This window comes from Arachis stenosperma, chromosome 10 (genome assembly GCF_014773155.1).
Source record: "Arachis stenosperma cultivar V10309 chromosome 10, arast.V10309.gnm1.PFL2, whole genome shotgun sequence".
Taxonomy (NCBI): domain Eukaryota; kingdom Viridiplantae; phylum Streptophyta; class Magnoliopsida; order Fabales; family Fabaceae; genus Arachis; species Arachis stenosperma.
In genome coordinates this window covers 26,816,357-26,825,150 of record NC_080386.1, presented here as the reverse complement: position 1 = coordinate 26,825,150, position 8,794 = coordinate 26,816,357, and the positions used below count along the sequence as shown (strand labels likewise).

Genomic DNA, 8,794 nt, shown 5'->3' with positions numbered 1-8,794 from the left:
AGGTATTTCAGATTTAAGATTGCTTTCTTCAAATTCATGTTATTGATGCTTCCAATTTAATTTAGATTTTCCCCATTTGCTTTGGTTGAGTAATTGGTGACACTTGAGTTATCAAACTTAGCTGTTGATTGAAAATTGGAATTTGCTAATTGATTTGGATCCCTCTAACGCTAGTCTTTCCATAGGAGTTGACTAGGATTTGAGGAATCAAACTGATTAGTCTACTTGACTTTTCTTTATTTAGTAAGGGTTAACTAAGTGGGAGTAGTGAACAATTCTCATCACCAGTGATAAGGATAACTAGGACAAAATTTCCAGTTCTCAAAATCTGCCAAGAGCTTTATTAGTTATTATTTTAATTCCTTGTTATTTTACATTACTTGTTCCTTATTTCAAAAACCCCAAAAAAAGATACAATTTCATAACCAATTCTAAACACACCTCCCTGCAATTCCTTGAGAGACAACCCAAGGTTTAAATACTTCGGTTATAAATTTTATTAGGTTTTGTTACTTGTGACAACCAAACTTTTGTACGAAAGGATTTTCTGTTGGTTTAGAAACTATACTTACAACATGATTATTTTTGTGAAATTCTTTACCAGCAAAAGTTCTCTCGTCAAAATGGCGCCGTTGCCAGGGAATTGCAAACGTGTGCCTTATTATTGGTTATTGTAAATATTTGCTTTTTATTAATTTTTGTTTTTATTTTCTCTCACTACTATGAACTCTCACAACTTTGGCTATGAGTCTGGTTACAATTATGTTACAGGGAGAGGAGATTACAATGAGAACATGCATCAAGGATGGGACAACCAAAGATGGGAGGAGCCACAAGGATTTGATCAACCCTCTTGGCAACAACCTCCACCAACATACTATGACCAAGAGCCCTTCTAAGAGGCATACCAAGATGACGGCTATGGTGAGCACTCTTTTGATTATCAAAAACCACTACCATACACCTCTGAACCCCCTCCTCAGCATACCTTTGAACCACCACACTCACAAGCCCCTTTCCACCATTTACCTCCATATGACCCTGACCCTTATCCACCTTATGAACCATACTTAGAACCACCCCCATTCCAGTACAATTACTCCCAAGAACCACCACCTCAATATATATCATCTCCTTATCCTTATCAAGATGAACTAACTTCCTACCACGAACCCTTTCTCCCAACTAATGAACCCTCCTATCTACCCCAACCTCCATTGGATACCAACACTCTTAGAGTTATGCACCAAAGGCAAACATCCATGGAGAAAGCACTTACCGATCGAAACTCTGCTATAAAAGCTCTCGTCGCCCAAATTGGACCACCGAATACCCTCAACAATCAACCCTCAAGCTCTAGTGCACTTTCTTTTCAACCACATAATGATTTTTCCATCCCATCACCACCCTCCATAGAAGAGCACCCACATCCATCAATCCAAGAGCAACATGATCCCAATGATGCTATTGACATAGAACAAGAGAGCTTATTTGTAAAATTCTAGACCACACAAGAATTCGTTCGTCACATCCCCTTGGTTCTCATCTTGTGAGTTGCCCACGTGTTAAAACAGTCGACGCATTCTTTTACCAATTGGCTCATTGTCCTCGTCATCAGAGTCGGGAACTACTGCAGGCGTCTTTGTGTGCTGTGAGGCAGCTTCCTCTATTGATGATTTCGTGTTCCTACTATATGATCTTCCTTTTACAACGCGCACCTTTCTCCTCATACCTTTCAAGATTTCCCGTGTTTTAAATATCCAATAAGACACAAAATAGAAATAAGCAATCTATTCAAAAATGTAGATAAAATAGAAAAGAATAAGGAGACAATGAGAATATTAAACAATGTGAATAATGGATATGCTGGATGTTCAATTCATTAGGTATGCAGATGGTTATCCTAATGTTAGGATTTAGGAAGAAATTTGGGGGTGGAGTATTTTTTTACTTTATTGGGTCATTTCTAGAGTCCATTGTTCACAAAAGTCATTGTCTACCTAGCAAAACTAATATAAAATAAAGCAGAAGAATATGATTCTGAATAAAATTAAAATACATCTATTATAATGCTAAAATGAACATCTAGTTGACCTTGTCCAAGTAACATCCAACTATATCATAAAGACAAGTTACGTGATAGAGAATGAAATCTATAAACACAATAAAATGTACTCACCTTAGGGGCCACTATCTATTTTTCCAATTATTGTGTGTGTCCTCGTTTTGTGGGTGGTTTTGTTGTAGACTTACGGAGCTGCCTTTTCATGGATTCCTCCTTGCTCTCTCTGGCACTAGTGCTTCCCTATTTGGATAATTCAGAAAATTAGAAAATAACCATGCAATTGTTCATGCAAGTATACTAAAATTGTAACCGTACAAAAGATCCAATGCACACCGAAATACATACCAGCTTTTACAATTAGGAAAACCTACACCAAACTAGTAAATTATCTACTTACTTCAACCTGACATCATTCTCTTACTTGAAAGATAATCAATAGAGCTTAATCAAATTCCAATAGGTACTTATAAGGGAGGCACTAAAGTTTTTCATGCCCTCTTTGAGTGTGCTTTTTTGGAGTCTGTTTTTTTTTTTTTTTTTTGTTATCTTAAGTGCTCATCCATTAATTTCTTCAGCTCTTTTAGCTTTGTCTGTGATGCATTCCTGATTTATAAAGATCCAATGTATCCGATAGTAAGCATCCAAATTAGTCATGGGAAAAAACGTCCCAGTTATAAAAATCAAACCATTAATGTGGAAGCAAGGTATCATAGTACAATATAAAGAAAAACTCGTTAAGTTAGTACCTTAGAAAGAACATTAGTTACCTTCTTCTCGAGTTCAGCGGCAGTCCAGGCAACGATTATTGGCTCCAGTTCTTGATAGTCATCGAGCAAATTATGTTTCAGTCAGTGGAAGTATAATACCTTGAAAGAAGGAGGTAATAATTTATGGTTTGCAACATGGATGATATGCTGCATCTAAGAGTAGTTTAATAATGTAACATACCAATAGAGCGAACATGTAACCCAAGCATGTTTGCTACTTTTTAACTTTATATTTTCGATTGTCTTTTCCAACCTTTTAAAGTTTTCAACGGCCAATTAAATCTACTTGGGTCTGATATATCAAGGATCGGGGGTAAGTGTCACAGCGAGATTGTTTGTTGAGTTATTGGGCACAGGAACATCTTTAAGACTACTAAGATGAAATGTTGTCTGAACTCCATCATGTCTGCTTCGGTTTTCATTGGATAGCTGTAGACGAAATTGCACAATTTAGTGGTCATTCTTCTCTGGAACTCTCCTTTGATAGCCACATGGTCAACATTCTTTTTATTGAAATCGGGGAAGTCGTCGTCTATATTATTTAAACATCCAAATACATACAATTACCGTTATAATAGAAACATCAAAATCGAATGACTAGACACAACAAAGGCTACTTAATATAAAAGACAAACTCACCGCCAAAAGGGATATCTAAAACCCGCCCAATCAACTCAGCGTTAATGCGAATGTTGTCGACATATACCCTCAATGTGCTTGTTCCTACATCGTAGGCCCTTGCTAGCTGAACCATGATGTCTTATTTCACAGGCCAGTAGGGAATTCACTTCAGGAATCCGAATCATATAGCTTCGATTTTATCCAGCTTCACTTCGCCATTGTTTTTTTTTCAAGTGACCCGCTCATGTAGAAAGGTGAACAACACGTCTCTATTAGTTTCTGTCAATAAAGAAAGTAGCTGTAAGAAACAAGTACAATCATGTTGAAGTCAAAGCTAACAACAATAAACTGCATATTATCTTTTTTTCCATCTGGCTATGCTTTTTAGTAGCACAAATCAAGTGGATTTATGATCTGCTAAGAACCAACAAAAGGTTAGGTTTCACAAAATCCGAACTTTACAATCTCATTTGAAAATAAGCATCCAACGAACAATAGAATAACCATGCATTTTAATTAGCAAAATATAATGAATGCATACTACTGAAACTAAGTTAATTATGTCAAATCAGTAATAATTAAACTAAGTTTAAACTAATTATTTAATGAACATCCACATAAAAGATAAAATGAACATCTTCCTTAGGACTTCAGTACCAGCTAACTCATTTCACCAAAATATCACCCATGCACCCAGTCTCAAAGACATAAAACAAACCCAATTTCTAATCAAGCATAATTATACTAAACAAATTTCAAAGCACATAACATAATAAACATGCGGAGGATGTGCATGCTGAACCCAGCAACTCAAGTAAAAGAGCATTGGTATTAATCAAATAAACATGCACTTCTCATATAAAAGAACCAACCGCGCATACATAGCAAAATGATCATCCTCCTCAATTCTTAAGGAACAACTATCAAATTTTCACAATTATCACCCGTGCACCCGGTAAATTGATGAGCGGATAATTTATACGCTTTTTGGCATTGCTTTTAGTATGTTTTTAGTATATTTAGTTGAGTTTTTAGTATATTTTTATTAGTTTTTAGTTAAAAGTCACTTTTCTGGACTTTACTATGAGTTTGTGTGTTTTTTTGTGATTTCAGGTATTTTCTGGCTGAAATTGAGGGACCTGAGCAAAAATCTGATTCAGAGACTGAAAAGGACTGCAGATGCTGTTGGATTCTGACCTCCCTGCACTCGAAGTGGATTTTCTGGAGCTACAGAAACCCAATTGGCGCGCTCTTAACGGCGTTGGAAAGTAGACATCCTGGGCTTTCCAGCAATATATGATAGGCCATACTTTTCCCAAGATTTGATGGCCCAAACCGGCGTTCAAAGTCACCTTTAGATTTCCCAGCGTTAAACGCCGGAACTGGCACCAAAGTGGGAGTTAAACGCCCAAACTGGCATAAAAGCTGGCGTTTAACTCCAAGAAGAGTCTCTACACGAAAATGCTTCAATGCTCAGTCCAAGCACACACCAAGTGGGCCCGGAAGTGGATTTTTATGTCAATTACTCATCTTTGTAATTCTTAAGCTACTAGTTCCCTATAAATAGGACCTTTTGCTATTGTATTTGATGTCTTGGAATCTTGGTAGCTATCTTTAGTCTTATGCTATATTAGATCATGGGGCTGGCCTCACGGCCATGCCTAGACCTTGTTCTTATGTATTTTCAATGGTGGAGTTTCTACACACCATAGATTAAGGTGTGGAGCTCTGCTGTACCTCGAGTATTAATGCAATTACTATTGTTCTTCTATTCAATTCAGCTTGTTCTTATTCCAAGATATCACTTGTTCTTCAACTTGATGAATGTGATGATCCGTGACACTCATCATCATTCTCACCTATGAACGTGTGACTGACAACCACCTCCATTCTACCTTAGATTGAGTGAATATCTCTTGGATTCCTGATACACGACGCATGGTTGATCGCCTGACAACCGAGCGCTCGCCTGACAACCGAGCCAGCCATTCCGTGAGATCAGAGTCTTCGTGGTATAGGCTAGAATTGATGGCGGCATTCAAGAGAATCCGGAAGGTCTAAACCTTGTCTGTGGTATTCTGAGTAGGATTCAATGATTGAATGACTGTGACGTGCTTCAAACTCGCGATTGTGGGGCGTTAGTGACAGACGCAAAAGAATCACTGGATTCTATTCCGACATGGTCGAGAACCGACAGCTGGATAGCCGTGCCGTGACAGGGTGCGTTGAACATTTCCACTGAGAGGATGGGAGGTAGCCACTGACAACGGTGAAACCCTTGCATAATGCTTGCCATGGAAAGGAGTAAGAAGGATTGGATGAAGGCAGTAGGAAAGCAGAGAGACGGAAGGGACAAAACATCTCCATTCGCTTATCTGAAATTCCCACCAATGAATTGCATAAGTATCTCTATCTTTATCTTTATGTTTTATCCATATATCATCTATAACCATTTGAGTCTGCCTGACTGAGATTTACAAGGTGACCATAGCTTGCTTCATACCAACAATCTCCGTGGGATCGACCCTTACTCGCGTAAGGTTTATTACTTGGACGACCCAGTGCACTTGCTGGTTAGTTGTGCGAAGTTGTGTTTATGCCATGGTATTGAGAACCAAGTCTTTGGGGCCGTTACTAGGGATTATTTGAGTTGTGAAAAGTAGTGATCACAATTTCGCATACCAAGTTTTTGGCGCCGTTGCCGGGGATTGTTTCGTGTATGGACAACTGACGGTTCATCTTGTTGCTTAGATTAGGTATTTTTCAGAGTTCTTAAGAATGAATTCTAGTGTTTCAAGGTGATGTTCTTATTATCACCAAAGCTGATTGATTCTCATCAATTTAGCTCTTGAATGCAATGTCCTGCTGAAGCTTGGCTATCCATGTCTAATTCCTTTATACTGAAGCTTTAGACTAACATTGCATGATTCCTGGAATTCTCATTAAGAATTTTGATACCTTTATTTTCTTTTCCACTTAATTTTCGAAAAAAAAAATAAAAAAAAATTATAAAAATCATAAAAACCAAAAATATTTTATGTTTCTTGTCAAGTCTAATGTCTCATTTTAAGTTTGGTGTCTTGCATGCATTGTTTATTTGATCTTGGTTCTATTTTCAAGTCAATAGTACAGGGAACTGAAGATTCAGAACATGCAACAGAGGAATTATACAGAAAAAGCTGGGCGTTCAAAACGCCCAGTGAAGAAGGAAAAACTGGCGTTTAAACGCCAGCCAGGGTGCCTGGCTGGGCGTTTAACCCCCAAAAGGGTAGAGCTTTGGGCGTTAAACGCCAGAATGTGCACCATTCTGGGCGTTTAACGCCAGGATGGCACAAGAGGGAAGATTCTGTTTTTAATGCAAATTTTTTTCAAGTTTTCAAAGTTTTTCAAAATCAAATCTTTTTCAAATCAAATCTTTTCAATCAAATCTTTTTCAAAATCAATTTCTTTCCTTTTTCAAAGATACTTGCTAACAATTAATGATTTGATTGAACAATTCAAGTATGTTGCCTTTTCTGTTGAGAAAGGTTTAATGTTTGAATCATATCTTTTCTTGTTAGGCAAGTCATTAATTTTTAAAATCAAATCTTTTTAAATTGTTTTTCAATCATATTTTTTAATCACATCTTTTTCAAAAAAAAAAAGTTTTCAATCATATCTTCTTCAAAATCTTTTTCAAAATGTTTTTAAAACCTTTTTAATTAATTTTCGAAAAATCTCTTCCCCTCTTCTCACATCCTTCTATTTATGGAGTATCACTCCTCCTCAATGCACAATTCGAACTCTATCTCACTAAGTTCGAATTCTTCTACCTCTTTCTTCTATTTTTCTGTTCCTCTGACACCTCAAGGAATCTCTACACTGTGACATAGAGGATTCCACATTTTCTTGTTCTCTTCTCTTTTATATGAGCAAGAACAAAGACAAAGGCATTCTTGCTGAGGCTGACCCTGAACCTGAAAGGACCTTGAAGCGAAAGCTAAGAGAAGTTAAGGCACAACTCTCTGAGGACCTAACAGAAATCTTCAGAGAAGAAGAAGACATGGCAGCCAAAAACAACAACAATGCCAACAATGCAAGGAAGGTGCTGGGTGACTTTACTGCACCTACTCCCGACTTCTATGGGAGAAGCATCTCTATCCCTGCCATTGGAGCAAACAACTTTGAGCTTAAGCCTCAATTAGTTTCTCTAATGCAACAAAATTGCAATTTCCATGGACTTCCATTGGAAGATCCTCTTCAGTTTTTGGCTGAATTCTTGCAAATCTGTGACACTGTCAAGACTAATGGGGTTGACCCTGAGGTCTACAGACTTATGCTATTCCCTTTTGCTGTAAGAGACAGAGCTAGGATATGGTTGGACTTACAACCTAAAGACAGCCTGAACTCTTGGGAAAAGCTAGTCAATGCCTTCTTGGCAAAGTTCTTTCCACCTCAAAAATTGAGTAAGCTTAGAGTGGAAGTCCAAACCTTCAGACAGAAGGAAGGAGAATCCCTCTATGAAGCTTAGGAAAGATACAAATAATTGATCAGAAAATGTCCTTCTGACATGCTTTCTGAATGGAGCATCATAGGTATTTTCTATGATGGTCTCTCTGAACTGTCCAAGATGTCATTGGATAGCTCTGCTGGAGGATCTCTTCATCTGAAGAAGACGCCTACAGAAGCTCAAGAACTAATTGAAATGGTTGCAAATAACCAATTCATGTACACTTCTGAAAGGAATCCTGTGAACAGTGGGACGAATCAGAAGAAAGGAGTTCTTGAGATTGATACTCTGAATGCCATATTGGCTCAGAACAAAATATTGACTCAGCAAGTCAATTTGATTTCTCAAAGTCTGTCTGGAATGCAAAATGCACCAGGCAGTACTAAGAATGCTTCATCTGAGGAAGAAGCTTATGATCCTGAGAACCCTTCAATGGAAGAGGTGAATTACATGGGAGAACCCTATGGAAACACCTATAATTCTTCATGGAGAAATCACCCAAATCTCTCATGGAAGGATCAAGAGAGACCTCAATAAGGTTTCAATAACAATAATGGTGGAAGAAACAGGTTTAGCAATGGCAAGCCTTTTCCATCATCTTCTCAGCAACAGATAGAGAATTCTAAGCAGAACCACTCTGACTTAGCAACCATGGTCTCTGATCTAATCAAAACCACTCAAAGTTTCATGACTGAAACAAGGTCCTCCATTAGGAACTTGGAGGCACAAGTGGGCCAGCTGAGTAAGAAAGTTACTGAACTTCCTCCTAGTACTCTTCCAAGCAATACAGAAGAAAATCCAAAAGGAGAGTGCAAGGCCATCAACATGGCCGAATTTGGAGAGGAGGAAGAG

At 37.9% G+C, this 8,794-nt stretch overlaps 1 non-coding gene across 1 annotated transcript; it reads right to left on the bottom strand.

Moving 5' to 3' along the window:
• Window positions 1–7,900: 7,900 nt before the first annotated feature.
• Window positions 7,901–8,008, bottom strand: LOC130959233 (small nucleolar RNA R71). Its single transcript, XR_009078326.1, has one exon. It is a non-coding gene; the product is annotated as a small nucleolar RNA R71 (small nucleolar RNA).
• Window positions 8,009–8,794: the final 786 nt, after the last annotated feature.